The sequence below is a fragment of the Mirounga leonina genome, unplaced genomic scaffold (assembly GCF_011800145.1).
Source record: "Mirounga leonina isolate KUSES-001 unplaced genomic scaffold, KU_Mleo_1.0 Mir_168, whole genome shotgun sequence".
Taxonomy (NCBI): domain Eukaryota; kingdom Metazoa; phylum Chordata; class Mammalia; order Carnivora; family Phocidae; genus Mirounga; species Mirounga leonina.
In genome coordinates, this window is record NW_023270426.1 from 62,928,962 (window position 1) to 62,945,254 (window position 16,293).

General features: G+C 36.0%; 1 protein-coding gene across 1 annotated transcript in view; it reads right to left on the reverse strand.

Moving 5' to 3' along the window:
• The window catches only part of KIAA0825 (KIAA0825 ortholog), a 399,584-nt gene that overhangs the window by 141,103 nt on the left and 242,188 nt on the right, over window positions 1–16,293 (reverse strand). The window lies entirely within an intron of this gene.

Below are 16,293 nucleotides of genomic sequence, written 5' to 3' on the forward strand. Positions count from 1 at the left end.
TGTGAAAGTAACATGGTGAAAAAACAGAACCGTCTCAACTATTTAGCATACCACAATAAATTATGTCAAAGTAAAATTACTCAGAAGTAATTTTTTTTATCAACAATCTGTAAGTATTAACTACGGTAAAGTTATCTCCAGAAATGATGTGGTAAAGAAAAAAAATCTGACAAATTATTGAATAAGAAATGCATATGAACTCTACTCTAGACTTCTGTTATAACAATTTGGAAAGATTTTCCAAATCCATTATATATAATATATAATGAAAGCTTCTAGTTTCATTTTGAAAAGCTTCCTGTCATTTGCTTATTTCATCAGAAAAATCAGACAACCATAAGATTTTCATAATGGGTGCCTTAATTGCACTTAATATGACTGACTATACATGGAAGACACATAGTATCCATGTATTTATACTGAAATATCATGCAAACTGTGGTGCATATTAAAAGTATGCGGGATCTACTTTTGTTTTGTTAAAGTGTAGAAAATTTGTAAATAGCAAGGGTGACCTCCAGTGTGCAATAGGTTTATGCCACTGCATTTTTCCAGTAACAGAAAGCGTGCATTGGTCTACACCAGTTCTCTGAGAGTGCTAAAGATAAGGGGAAAGGGAATTTTCTGTGTCCAAATGAGTCTGGAAGTTCAAGGAAACTACTTTGTTTTAGCTTTCTTTCTTTCTTTCTTTCTTTCTTTCTTTTTTTGAAGCTTGCGATGTTGCTTGGAACCTGAAAACACAACAAGCATTAAACTATGGGAAAACCCTAATCTATGACTAATGAAAGTGGGACAACTATTTCTCTTATACATGATCTAATTAGGGCCTATTCATTAAGGCTTAGGTATAAGTTGAGTTTACATTTTTTGAACTGGAAATTCAAAAGGGACACCCTTTAAATGCACCACACTGCCATGCAAATAGGCAAACCACCTGACATAATTTCTAGACACCCATACTGACACTTACACCAAATAACAAACACCACCAAAATCAAACTTAAAAAGCTTTTCACGAAGTCTTCGAGATCAAAAGCTTTTCACTGTAGATAAAATTTCTTTTTATGAAAAGCTAATGGCTTGCCACATTGTATAATGTAATTTATATTTGTCTCTAATCTCAACACAATAAAAACTATTCACATGAAAAGAAAAAGCATGATGCTTTCCTTACAGGCCAGTCCAACGTCACTCACTTCCGCTTTTACACCGCGATAATACCTATTATCCAAAACCACCAGGAGCTTTTTCTTTGCAAATTTTTTATTTTCATTTCTGTACCTGATAAACAGCCTAAACTTTGGGGGGATGCGGTTTCTTTTCAAACCATTTTGTTAGTAAAACATCAAGTTCTGTCTTCGCTAACCAGACCACACAAAGATCTAATTATATGGGTGCCCACCAGAGCTCCTGCCTGTCACAGTCAGTGTCACTCAAGCTCTGTCACTCTTTCCATTAGGCATCTCTACTTTCAAAGGTCTAGGCCGTGGACATGAAAGATTTGCTCCAGGCTGACTCTTGGCATAAAAGGTAGAAGGCTGGGAATGAATTGCTTTTTTATGAATATTCATAACAATCAGGGTGGACTTCTTGAAGTTCCTAGACAGGGAGAAGTGTAACATAACTGCATGTAATCTGGTTTGTTTACGTAATTTATAATATACGTTGTGTTGCATGAAGCATGTATTACTAATAGAATATAATTAATGAATTAAAATTCACATTGGTGGTAATATGCTCTGATTTTAATAAACTGTGAAATTCCCAAGTATGGTGTAATCTAAGAAATGGTAATTATTCCTTTGGACTTGTTATGATCTATCATGTCAAGAGTCTGCGTGCTACCTGCTAAGAAGTGTCTGAGCGGGCCCTGACATGATGGACCCTAATGGCTCCAAAGGAGCCATTACCATCTCTTGTGTCAATACTTTGCGTGCTAAAGAGGATCCACAGAAGAGTTTTAAACCAGGCCTTTGCGTATCAGAGAGTAATAATGACTCAATCTACTATGTCAATAATATGGAATAAAAAAGTCATTCCCCTGAATGTACACAATTACAGTCGTAGGCGTGTTTTGTCAATGATCTGCTTAGAATATTCTTTTGAGTACTCTCAGAAGACTGCATTTTAAGAATTTTGCTAGAGTAAGTTTTCTCTCATCCTAAAAATTTGCTTTTGAATGTCATTCTACATGTGGCAAATATCATAAAAAGGTTTGGATCGAAAATTAAATTCACCTGAGCAAATAATCTTCACAAACTCCTTTTAAATCATTAGATTCTCCAGGCTCCCCCAGAACATTTCAGGCAACGTTGTAAATAAAGAAGATGACTCTTACTTTCCTCCCATAAGGAAATGAATCAAATTATCAATGCAGCTTTGACCTCAGCGCCCACCATTACGGGTAGGTACCACAAGGGGCTTAATGTTGAAAATATGTCAGTATTCAACACATTCTACATTTTCTAATCAAAGGAGGAAGAATTAAGGCCAGATAGCAGAGTCTACATTGAGTTTTGAAGATATCATTATAAATGATTTTATTTTTGGAACAAGTAATTTGTTAAAATTTATTTGAATTTTACTTTACTTCTGACATCAATCTTGGATGTTGATTATATCTTTAAACACTAAATTATTAAATGATGTTTAAGAACACAGAGGGTATTTGTAAAATATGTAAACAAGAAAAGGCATGAATTATAGTCCAATAGAACTTCTTTCAAAGCACCATTTTAAGACTAGGGAGAAGAGGGTAACTTTCATGGCTTCATATTAATATTATCCTAGTTATTTGTTAAAAATCCGCACTGGCAAAATGCCAACTATATTCATGCACTGAGTCGAAGATCAAGAATTTTTAAAAAATAGTATTAAATGCCTTATATTTAAAACAGGAATTCGAATAAAATGTCTCCTTTTGTAATTTTATACAAATAGGTGAAATATCCTAAAAAGTAGATACAGTGCTTTTTTGTGTGTATTGATTTTTAAGAAATAGTTTCTCAGATGTGTCAGACATGCCTAGATTTTTGAGTAAAAGAGTTTTTTTTTTTTTTTTTTTTTTTTAATCTTGGCTCTGTTCTTATAAAGCAATGTTTTGGCAAAGTCGGCAAGTTCCTTAAATGAAGATCTTTTTTTCCCCTTCTGGGTATCAGGAGACCATTTTAATTCACTCACCCACTAAATTCTCAAAGGGACTGGTGTATATGGTAACATAGGAGCCAATATCCTAGCTATCAGTTTTCATACAGCCTAGCTGGACCTTTACATTACGGCTGCCCCACATTTATTGTTCTTTCATTGCATCTGTCAGCATTTCCTGACAGCGCATTATGGAGCACATGGCTACAAAGTCAGTATCAATCAGTCCACGATCATGCAGATATAAGTAGCAGACTATTGATAATGGGCCTTAAATCAGATCATCATGGTTTAAGCATAAGATTCTTAAAAGGCAGCAATCTCACGGGAACTCTTACTTGCCTGCACCTGTTACAAGCCCCACATGCCAGTTTCTACTACCTACCACTACAACTTCCCCAAAGGAAAAAACAAAAACCAAAAACCAAAACAGGATCCATTAAATATACGTGCACCGTAACACATTTCACCATGTAAAATGAAGCATGAGCAAAGGTGGCAATTAATACAACTTCCAGTCTATCTAAAAAAAAATGTGCAGATGTATGGTATTTCCCTTTACACTAATGAACCCCCTCCCACTGAGCCCCATATACACCTCACATTGACAACAGCAGTCTTGTTGTGCTTTGGAAATGTCTTACTTCAAAAGCATTTCAACTTGATATGGCTATTTAACAAGAAAAGTGAGCTAATTCATAGAGTTTAGAGGTATGCTACACCAAATTCAAGGCACCATGTTAAAAACAAAGGCATCTAATTTTTTCCAGACATAAATAATAAAACAAAACAGGAGTTGCATGCAAATTTAGTAACATAAAATTTAAGGTGATAAACAGAATGGAGGCTGGCTTCTTGTTTAGTATTCCTTAGTTATCACCATAATTGCTGCATGTCTGTCATCACTAGCAAAAGAAAAAAGTGTCTTTCTCAGCTGCTCCCCTGCTTGTTTTGTTCGCTGTATTCTTGTAAAGTGGGAGAAAATAAGTGTCATTTAATGAATAGTGCTATTCTTTGTCTGACAGCTTCATATCTGTTAGGTGTAGGAGGCCTAGTACTTTCTTTTTCTGATAATGTTTTTGACAGTGTGCTAAATTCCTCCCCCAAAAGGCCGGCGTGTATATTCTGCTAAAAGGGGCTTCATCTATCCTGAATGGGTGCCCTCTTTTAACCCCCTTCAGCTTCTGTTCTTACATTAATTGAGCTGATCAGATTGAGCATATGAATTTGTCTTTGATGTATTCGTATGTTTAGTTGACGTTGCTCTCTCCCTCATTGGCAGCGGACAGAGCTCTCAGACAAATAGGACTGTTGCCATGGTAACAGGCAATAGCTAGGGATCTCTTGAAAAATATTTTTATTTCAAAATTCAAACTGGAAAATTCTCACTGGATATGGTTCTCAGTTCTAAACGTGTCATATCTAATGATGAATGCAATTAGGAATCCCACCAGTGTTTTAAATAATAAATTAGCCTAATTTTCTAGGCCTGGCATGATGACATACAAATACTAAAAAGGCGTCTTCTTTTTTAAAATCCATGACAAAGGACTTATTAATGACTTTTGTTCTTAGGATTTCAAATTAAAACGGATGGTAGGCTAATGATAGCGCTTTCTATCTGCTGAAAACCAGAGGCCTAGAGGTAAACTTATTATTATTTTTTTTAAAGAAAACACTTCAAGCTGCTCTGATATTTGGTTATTTCATAAAAAAAAAAAAAGCAGGTGTAGAAATCCTTCTATAAATGTTAAAAGCTATAGCAGTTGGTAAATCTCAGTGGATAAAAAATGCCCGTGGCCATTTTTAATTACTGAGCATGAAAAAAAGGAATGGATGGTAAACATAAGTTTTATAGATCACTATCATCTTCCAATGGTGGAGTTTTCAAATTCTATTTTATTTGAAACAAGAAAAAAAAAAAACAGAAACAAATACTTTGATATATGCTATAAATTCTAGTGATTTTTTAAAACAATTTATTCGTGATTAGACAATTCCAGTTATATTAACAATTATTTCCCCCCAATGTGGGCCTTAGAGAACAATGAAAACCACTCTACAGTTGGACAGTTTCAAGAATCTGACATAATATGTAACCACATTATAAAGAGGGTTATTAAAAACAAACCAAATTTTTCTATTCCTTAAACTCTACAATTTAACATTGTTCAGTTCTTCGGTATCTGTTTTTCAAAATTGTGTTATATGTCAAAATGCAGACTTAGCTTTTTGATATTAACTAACTGGCAATGGTACATTCTTTAATTTTGAGTTAGAACCGTCCACACATTAAAATCAAAGCAAATCTTACGTACATCTTGGGTTTGCCTGAAGCAAATAGATCTTACTCAAACTTTAGAACATCAGCACACAAAATAACCAACAGTGAGGTTAAATTAAATCCGAAAGGTAGTGAGTGTCCATAATACTTGAGTGTTCCCATGTTAAATATGGCTTTACATCTGTACATATAAAATAGTTGGTGCTTAAAGCAAACGATAGAAAAAAGCTAAACCTAAGATGTCAGCAGTTACTAATTTCTATTCTTTCACTATTACTTTCTAAATAATAATTTTGTTATTATGGTCAAAACAGGACAGGGCTATTAGAAGTTTTATTCTAGGTTATTCCACTAAATCACCTGAAATATTACTTTTTCATCAAAATTGAAATGTAGTCTTTCCCAAAATATCCCCCCACACCCCCGTCCCACCAACACCCTGCTATATGAAAAAGTGCAGGGCACTAGTAAAGAACATTTCAACTTCACAGATAAGCGAACATTTCTCCCCTTGATTCAATTCTGGTCTATTTCATCAAAAAACCCACAGTGAAGACAGCACATCCAAACTGACTCAAGAGTTCACATGGATAGCTGTGGCCTCCTGAAGCTCTCCAGGAGGGTGGGCATATACCGGGGAGGTCCAGGCATGCACCCCACCCCGCCTGGCAGTCCTGATGGTCATATAGAAGTAGTACGCTCTGATGAAGAGGATAAACCATTTCTTCCCCAATAAAGCTTTCTTTGTTTTACTGACTTGGGGAAGTAATTTGTCTTCGCACTATTTCAGAGCAATTAAAGCCATTTTAAAGAGTATCTTTTCTCGTTTCTGAAACTCAAAGGTGATTCATACCCATCATGCAAAGCCAAAAAAATATCTTCCATGTGTCCCTTCAGCCCCGAAGCTAACCACCCCACCTGAAAAGAACCACTGCCTTAAAAATCAGTAATTGGTTATGCATCCTTTCAGCCCTCTTTATATTAAGAACCATTTTGCGAGCACCACTTTTCATTTACCTTCTACCTTCTGACCCATTGTAACAAGTGGTATGAGGAAGGGAAAAGACAGCAGGAAAATTTTTGATTCTTTCCCCCTATGTCTTCATTAGGGAGTAAGACTGGAGAAACAATACTGTTTCACTTCTCAGGCACAGTCAACGGCCACAACTCTGGAGCAGGGAGGAAGGGAACTCTGTTCCTGCTCCACCATGGTCACAACCCTCCGAGAGCCTGAAAGCCCCAATCCTCAGGGTCCTCCCAGTCTTCCGTAGTCTGAGAGCCACCTCCCTCCTGGGACCCACAATCCCAAAGGGGTAGTGCGCGCTCCTCACCGGATTTACCACCTTGCCGTGCTGCCGTGCTTATAGAAGGAAAGCCCTGCCTTTCAGTGTTTAAAATATTTTGAAAATACAAAGCAAGATGATGCCAGTTCCTTCTTTTGCTCAGCAGCACAGATCTACTCCAAGTACAGAGTGGTTCATTGACTTTGGCGCTCCAGGCTGAAATCAGCTCCATAGGTGTCCAGCAAGCCGAAATAAAAGCTAAACACATTGTTACTGAAACCTCTGCTGCATTCCACAACCCTCAGAAAATGTAAGGCAGCACCAGGCAGTGGAAAGAGACCTAGATTTGGAATCAGAATGATAGGGTCAGACATTTCTCACTAGCACTCAGACCTTTAGTGACCTTCCTGAGTTATAACATCTTCATCTGTGAAATAGGGATCATGATATCAGCCCTCCACCTAGGGTTATTGTGCAGGGAAAATGAGATAACAGATACGAATGTTCTAAAGTGTGCTTTAAATATATATAGCTTGCACTTGAACCTTACATTCTCTATATTTTAAAAATTAAAATCAAGCATATGAGACGCCTGGGTGGCTCAGTCATTAGGCGTCTGCCTTCGGCTCAGGTCATGATCCCAGGGTCCTGGGGTTGAGCCCCGCATCGGGCTCCCTGCTCCGCGGGAAGCCTGCTTCTCCCTCTCCCTCTCCCCCGCTTGTGTTCCCTCTCTCGCTGTGTTTCTGTCAAATAAATAAATAAAATCTTAAAAAAAAAAAAAATGAAGCATATTGGTTTTGCCACGTAAGCTACAATTCTCCATAAAATCCTCAAATTTACACTTATTATGGATAACTAATGTAATTTTATAATGTATCACCTTACAATATAAAATACTTTTAACTTTAAAACCTATTACTTATTATGAAAAGTAGTTTGTTTTTATACCATAATTAACTTAAAAATGTCTAATTCCTATGTACCATTTGTTTTCTGCAGTGGAATATGCTTTTGAATTCATTAATTTAGCAAGTAAGAGAAATTAGTCAAAGGCAAAAAAAATTAAATGTTCTGATTCAGTAAATTATAATTACATAAAACTGCTTAAGGTAATACTCAAGAATTCATTTTGATATAAAATTTCTACCTTGCCTATTTCAGAAAATTTAATTTAGATCCATCATGAATTATGTCTATTACAGATAGGTAAACATGTACACTATATCTGTGTATATATAGTAGATACAAAATTAGGCAAGATGGCTATAAATACACAAAGCAGCCCCTCAATTATAAGTGGATTATTTCTGAAAGTTGATTGTAAATTGCTTATTAACAACTTGGGAAATATCATCTCACAGAAACAACACTGATATGATGTGGTGGGCCCAGCCTACCTCAGAAAAAAATCCAACTGACCCATAATTTACCCCAGAGATTAATAACCATACAGGGACAAGGATTTCTTGTAGAAAATACACATCTGCCCTTGCTGGCAAGGCCAGGCTCTTTCCCCAGTGACTGGAGAGCTGGACAGGCTGAGTGGTAGGACAGGCTGGGCTCAGACTATGGGGAGCAGATGCCAATTTATTTACTTTTGGGGGAAAAAAAAACAAACTCAAAAGATCAGGAACAGGAATAAAGATGGTGGCAGAGACTCCCTCCGCTATCTGCTGGTACATAATAAAAGGTTAATAATTACAGCTAAAATAACATGCAATAGCAGAACTAAGCAGGCTGGGATTTGGAGCTGAGAGGAGGTAAAGGAATCAGGAGCATTGGCACTAAGGCAGCGGTAGGAGGAAAAAGAGGCGGAGGCTTAGGAGGGATGTTTTCCTCCTCGTACCACCAATTCTGGTCCCCCTAGAGGTTGTCCTGGGTCAGTCATCCCTCAACCCAAGAGCGAAGTGAGAAGCACCCGGAGAAGCCTGGGAGTGAGGGAGGTCCATCTGTGTAGATGGTAGAGCCGGAGCCGGGACTGCGAGAGAGAGAGGGAGAGCACACAAGTCCGGGTGCTGGGATTGGAAAGCGGAGGGATACCCAAGGCTACAGTGTGTCTAGGCATTCGTGTGACCGTGACAAAAGCAAGAAGGACCCAAGGGAGACGGACAGGGCACTTAATCGCTCCCTACCTCCAAGCCAAGCCAGTCTCTTGGCTCTCCTAGCTCTCTTCCTACTCCACTCCTATCTTCTCTCAGTGACCTAACAGCATTGTCCTCCTCCTACCTTCTCCACATCAGGGTGCCCGGGGCCTCAGGCCTCAGTCAGAATGACCCTCATCGACTCCATCACAGCTTATAAATATCCTCTGAACTACCATCACTACCACAGTAATTCCACCCCTGGTCTCTGCTTTGACTTCCATGTAACCACGTCCATCTCCTACTCCATCTCCCCAGATGTCTTAAATGCATCCCCAATGTAATAGGTACCGAACAGAATTCTTGATTTCTCCCCCAAATTCCATTCTTCCTAGGTTTCCTCATTTCAGTAAATCACACCCTCATTCACACAGTGGTTTGTGCCGATAACATGGGAGATCTCCTTGATTTGTTCCTCTCACACCTCACAGTCAATCCGTCAGCAATCCTTCAAGTTCTAGTTTACACATGGTTCGACCCCACATCTTCAAAATGGCTGCCAAAGTCCAATCACTTCTTGCCACCTCCATCAACTTAATTTCACCTGGGACTATGGTCGCTGCATTCTACTTTTTCTCTTCTACTCTTTACCCTTATGGTCTACTTTCATAGCAATCAGAACAATGTTTCGAAGGTATAAGATTATACCTCTTCAAGCTCAGTACCCTCCAAAGGCTTGTTATCACACAAAATCAAAGCCTTCCTATGAGATCTGGCCGCTGGTCACCTCTTTGCCTCCTCTCTTTCCTCCCTCTCCTCTCATTTAGCTCCAGTCACAGTGGTCTTCTTGCTCTCCTTGGACAATGTGGAGCTTGTTTCTGTCTCTGAGCAGAATGGCAAATGTGCTATTCCCTCCGCCTGATGTGCTCTTCCCCAGACATTTCCATAGATTGGTCCCTCGGGTCGTACAAGCATCACTTTCCCACAGATGCCCTCTCTGGTTATTTTACCTGAAGAGTCACCTGTCCACCATACCCTTATATGGTTTATTTTACTTCATAGCCTTTTTCCTACCTGACATTATGTTCATATTTATTGATTCATCAGTTTATTGTCTACTTTATCATTAGAACATAAATTTTATGAAGGTAAAGATTTTGTCCAAATTCCTCTCTACTGCCCACCCAGTCCAGCTAAAATCGTCCAGACCTAGTAGGTACGCAGTCTATGTATGTTAACTGCTCATTTTGACACTGCAAATCAATTGTTTTACAATGGAAAAAATATTAGTTACTCATATTGACACATAAAAATCCTGTTTTACAAAAGGAAAATATTACGTTACATGGCCTTTAATCCATCTTTCAGGATATTACTTTGCATGATTATTTTTCTTATAGTGATTTTCAAAACCAGTTAGATTTTTCAAAATCAATTAAGACCTTTAAACATAAGTACTTTCTACACTTACATGGTAGGAGAGGGAAAAACGAAAAGGCTGACAAATTCTTTACTCTTATATTTTTAAAATGTGTTCTGAAATTTAAGCAGTAGTTATGTAACTCTTCCTACTGAGATTTTGTTAAATAATTTACTATTTGACAGTCTATGTCACAGTTTTTCACACTATATCTGGAGTTATGAACAGAACTATAAATGGCCTACTACTATAATCTAAAGTAGAAATTCCAAGGGTAAAGAGTTTATTTATATTAATGGGTTAGATATCATCAAGTCATTGGCTTTCTAGAAGCATCTTATATAAATGCTAAAGCCCTTCAAGAGTTATAAAAGTGAAAACTACATTTCATTTTTTTTACCATGTACTCAAAGCTAGCGGCATGAATGTTACTAAGAAAAACCCTGATATTTATAGCACTTACTTTGTACCATGTACCATTTGAAATCGTTTATTTGATGAATTCACCTAATCCTTGTAACCAACTAAAAAAGTAGCTCCATTTTACAGATGAAAAAACTGAGGCACTGAAAGGTTGGCACAGCGAGAAGGTGGTAGAACTGAGATTTGAACCGTAACTGTTTGGATCCAGAGCATGTGAATTTAACTACCAAGGAGTCATACCACATGCACTTTGCTCCACGATTTCTGCCCGCAAAGTGTAATTCAGTTAGCAAACATAAGACAGAAGTTTGTATGTGTAAGAGATTATCACTAATAGGGACTTTGTTCCTGACACTATACTCTGAAAGTGCTTTATATACTAAGCACCCTTTGCTCTGAGATGGCTGGTTATGGTACACAATTTAACACACTGCACATCTTCTAGATGTCTTTAATTTTTTAAGGGTACATTTGTTAAAATAACGTTTGATAGAAAAGAACTTTTAATTAGCAAATTTACAATTGTGTGAAATTCCCAGAAAAGTGAGATTTCATCATAAATTAAGTTACAAATGATTGTAACATATAAAATTTCACGATTAAATTGATTTCTCACTCTGAATTCCAAACAAATTATGGACATCAACACAGAAATATTATTTTAAATGGTGTTTTAGTGAATTTGGACATGTCAAACCACACAAAAATTTCAAGAGCCATGCTAATGATGAATTTTGCTTTTGGGATCTTAGAGACTAGAATTTCTGTTGACTTTTTCTCTGATTTCTAACAATTTTGAGATCATTCTCATTAGAAAGGAGGAACCACAGAGATTAAAAAAAAATATTCTAGGCTTTAACATTCCTTTCAAAACAGAGTAATACATATGTAATGAGCCACAAGAGGCAAGGATTTCTTAGTCATTTATTTACCTTTCACTATCTTAAATTTTTTTGTCATTGACATATTTTCCTGTTTAGGTAGGTAACTAAACAGACCCCAAAATAATAGTTTGCGCTAATCTAAAGCATGCCCAAACTACCAGACATGGATCAAGTTTACCCATACATAAACTAACTGCCAAAGAAAGCCATCATTTTTTAAATATATAAGCTAATATTTAAAAAAATCACTATAAACTTCCTATATGTTAGATGGTCCAATACTCTGCATTCTACAGGCATGCTTTGCACTCCAGCTGTAGCAGTAAAATTACTGAAACTGTAATTCTCTTAATATTTAAATAATATATTAAAATTTAATTTTCAGCACCTGGAAGAATCTGTTTTTGTGCCAGCAAATGAGGGAGCCGGGCCTGGAGCTCCTATACATATGGGACTCAAACACAACCTAGCACAAATAATTACTAAGCTAGACAGCTGTAGTCACCATGGTAGTCATTTAAAAATCAGGTCAAAGTTGCTTGCATTCTTTTCCATTTTCAAGATACCAGAGTGCATAAATTCTGTGGTGTTTATCTTTTTCTATCTCCTGCATTTTGTAAATTATTTACTTCTACTGATAACTGTAGATTGGGGTGGAAAGGGTAGCAAGGACATCTTGTGAGCCCTTTTTTAAGTTGGGCATGTTAAAAGAAATTATGCTCCTGATTTCTCCGCTTCTCGAAATGGCTCACGTGAGTGCGCTGATCCTAAAACATATGTATTTGTTAAATCTGCTTACAAGAAGGATTAGAATATATTCTGGGAATAAACAACAACAAAAAAACTAAAGTATATTTACTGTTGTATATATGCAGCTTTCCATACACGTGTGTGTATAAAAGGAGTCTAAATATAGACACACACGTCATTAATGAGATATTCTTCAAAGTATTCTCTATAATTTTTCAGATCATGATGCCATCTGGTCCATGTGTAAGAGAAAAAAAATTCAAGTTTTTCATTTATTAAATTTGAACAAATTACTGGCCGAGGGGAATAGTGAACTGAAGAGTCAGAAACATTTTATATTTTATACACTTTCATTCACACCTAAGAAAATAAAACTGTTTTAAAGAATGTCTTCTATCGACACAAAATTCCTAAGTTCATAACCCTATCTGGAGCTGGGTAGGTGGCATCTCTCTTTCCTTCCAGGCTTCAGCATTCCCAACGTACTTAACTGAAACAAAAACTCAGGAGAGCATAGGACATCTTAGATTTTTTCTACCACTTCAGTGAGATGCACATTGCTTTGCCCAAAAGCTCTAATAAAAAGAAAATTAATTTGAAAAGTGTATTTAGTAAAAGGATGGCAATGGCAATAAACTCCTTTGAAAGAAAAATTTCAATTTCTTCCAGTTATTTTTAGATTTCCAATCAGATTCTTGGACATGAAAAAGGGTCTAAATGTCCTCTTTTGAAAGCATCAAAAGACATGCTACACCTGATATTTAGAAAGAAAATAAATTAAGATTTTTTTTGTTGTTGATGGAGGAAAGATGGGGATTAGGGGATAGGAAAAAAAAAATGTACCAAGAATTTATACACTATTACCTTCAATCATTTTGATGCAAGTCATTCATACCACCACCATGCTAACAAGACATCCAATTTACTAAACAATGAATACTGAAAATACATTTAAAAGGTACAAATGACTGTCCAAAGAATGACACTGAAAAATATTAAGTAACAGCTCTACCTCAAGATAAGCCTCACCATTAAAGAGTTTTAATGAAGAGAGCCTTCAAAGGCTAAATCAGGAGGCATTGATTAGATTGCCTCTAACTTTGTGTTTTGACACCTTCGTCTTTCGTGGCATTATATTGTCTCTGTGCATCTTACAAAGGAAGCATTTTACTAGGCCCACACAAGAACAGGAGACAGCAATGCTTATAAAAGAGACTGTCAAGGGTGTGAGCCAAAATGGGTCTCATTTGGATTTCAAGTGAAGAAAACTCCTAATGCATTTCATTACAATGTATGCGAACCTCTGAAAAGAAGGATGGATTGGGATTCTCATCCCTATTAATTTATTGAAATGGATTCAGTTTTTTCTTGTATATCAAGAGAGACCATGTGTTTCAAGCAAGGTAACAATATTATAGTCCCAATAACCAAATATGCTATGATTCAGTATGCCCTTCTGTGAGATAAAGAGGATGCAATTTTCTTGATAATTGGGATTGGAGTTTAAAAATAGATCCTACAATAGCATGGCAACAAATAAATATTCTTTGTTACTATCAGTTTTAAAGATATGATCAAGCTGCTATACAACACAGGGATTGATTCAGTCTTTGTTACCAGAGCAGGCTTTTTACCATTTGAAATCTTATTTTTTCCCTTACTACTGTCATTCACATATTGACTTTTTATTTCATTGAGGAATTACATGCATGATGTAATTAGGATAACACCAATGAAAGTCATATTGTATTAAAAGATAGTGAAAAGAGAATGAGACAAAGTCACAGCATTTTAAGCACTACTGTAGACCATGTATACATACACACACACACACACACACACACACACCCCCCTTCTTAAGAATATTCTAGTCATCAAGGCGCCTATTAGGTAATTCATGGTAAGAAAAAAAAAAGTACTTATATTTGGCTGATTCTCCAACTTCAGTAGAATGATACCCACCATTCAAAAAATTCAATCTCTAACCACAGAGAAATGCCACATGATCTAATGCTCTTAGACATTCTAAATAATTTCATAAATTCACAGGATTACAAATATAAGACATATGCTCTTATTGCTCTTTAACACCATTAACATTTAGAGATGATTGATTATGTTATACCAATAACATTCAGTGAATTCAAAGCTGATCTATTTTTTATGTAAATCATACAACCTGCTAGTCAAATTAAAGGTTAAATATACATAAAGTCTTAGAATAAAATACAGATAATCTTTCACATAGAACATGGACCCATGATATACCTACTCAAACGTAATAGGAACCATGGATTCGCACATTGCTTACTAATTAAATCCAGAAAAACAGCATGAGCATGTCCTCCTTATGTTATTATACGTTTTATTCCAAATGGGAATAATATATCCATGGCTAAGTAGAATTACAAAATATAGCTAGAAAACACAATTGGAAATAAATGTACATTTACAAACTTGGAAAGAACCCTCTATAAACAAATTCATATTCATCATATACATTTTCCCATAGATAGAACCATAAAATAGGTGCAGTTAGAGTACACATAAACCAAAAACTCAGCATATGTACATACATGTTTGATGTATGTGTGGATGCATATATTCTTTAATCAAGAGAAAACTATATACAAAAACAGCAAATCTCAGTTAACGTTAGTATGTGATTATTTTTATAAGTATACATCTCCCTGTAATACATACAATAGAGGAATTTTTTGATGAATTGTAATTAAATTAGAATGATGCATGTTTCTTATTTTTATCTTGACAGTTCTTGTATTCTCAAGCAGAGCCCATTACACACAAATATACAGCAGGTTACTTGCTGAATAATGTATTTCAAGTACTTAAAATTACTGGGGTGTTGCCTAAGATCTACATGTGAATACATATTTTGGCCTTAATTTTCATCACCGCATTTCTAAAACTGAATATATTTTATATCCTACTTACAAAGCAGTTAATATCAGATTTTTTTTTCCAGGACATAACAAAGGTAATAATACCATCTTTATGATATAAACTTTATGACATTCTGAATAAAACTGACAAGTATAAAATTTGATCCATAAAATAAGTGATATACTTATGTTAATTCACCTTTTTAAAGATATTATGTGTTGCTCCATTTTTTTTGACAGGGTTTCCATTCATACTAGAGACATGTTGAAAAACACTATATTTTCTCTCAATAAGGAAAATCACTTTACCCACTATCATGCTTGTTCTGTCTCAATAAAAAATCAATCATCAAATGCTTGCTTCCAAGTTTTACTTGTTAAACTGCCAATTTATGCATACACTTTGGCTCAGCAGAATTTCACTCAGCACCATTTCTTTCATTATTATAATTTTGTACATCTCATAAAATGTCTTAAACTTAGGGGTTAGTGGAAGTTACGAAAGTGTCTATGTGCTTCTACATAGCATCTGAGGTTTATAGTGAAAATAGAGTGGTGGGATATCGTTTCAAACCATCATTTTTAAATAAAAAGAAAAACTATATCTTTCTGGGGTTTTTCAAAGTAATAAAGGCCTGATTGATCCCACTGACTAAGGCAATTGAATCGGTTGTCTAAATGGTAGTAACGTCAATGTCAGATATGTGGTTATCTTTTCATCTGGGCCCATTCTTGAATGTAAAAATCAGATGTTTGAAGGACATTTCACTGACCTGTTATGGCCTCTACGACTCTCAAACACAATACTGGTATTCCTTATATAAGTGCCACATTTTGGATAAAAACCGTTTCATCAATGATGCCTTTGCGACATCTGGCGGTCCTTAGGATATATAAAAATTACTTTTTGTTTTTCCAAATCTATCGGTACTTGAAATTCCAGTCCAAAAGCCTTTGATACCCCCTAGCGGGGGCACAAAAGCACTCTGGCCTGTAAGCTAGGACGTGGACTACCATGAATCCATATGGTGCAAAAGGTCACAAATCTTGAGATGTGGTGACATCATGACAATAAGACACTTTCTAGACAGAAGCTGACCCATTTTGAATATAAAAAGGAC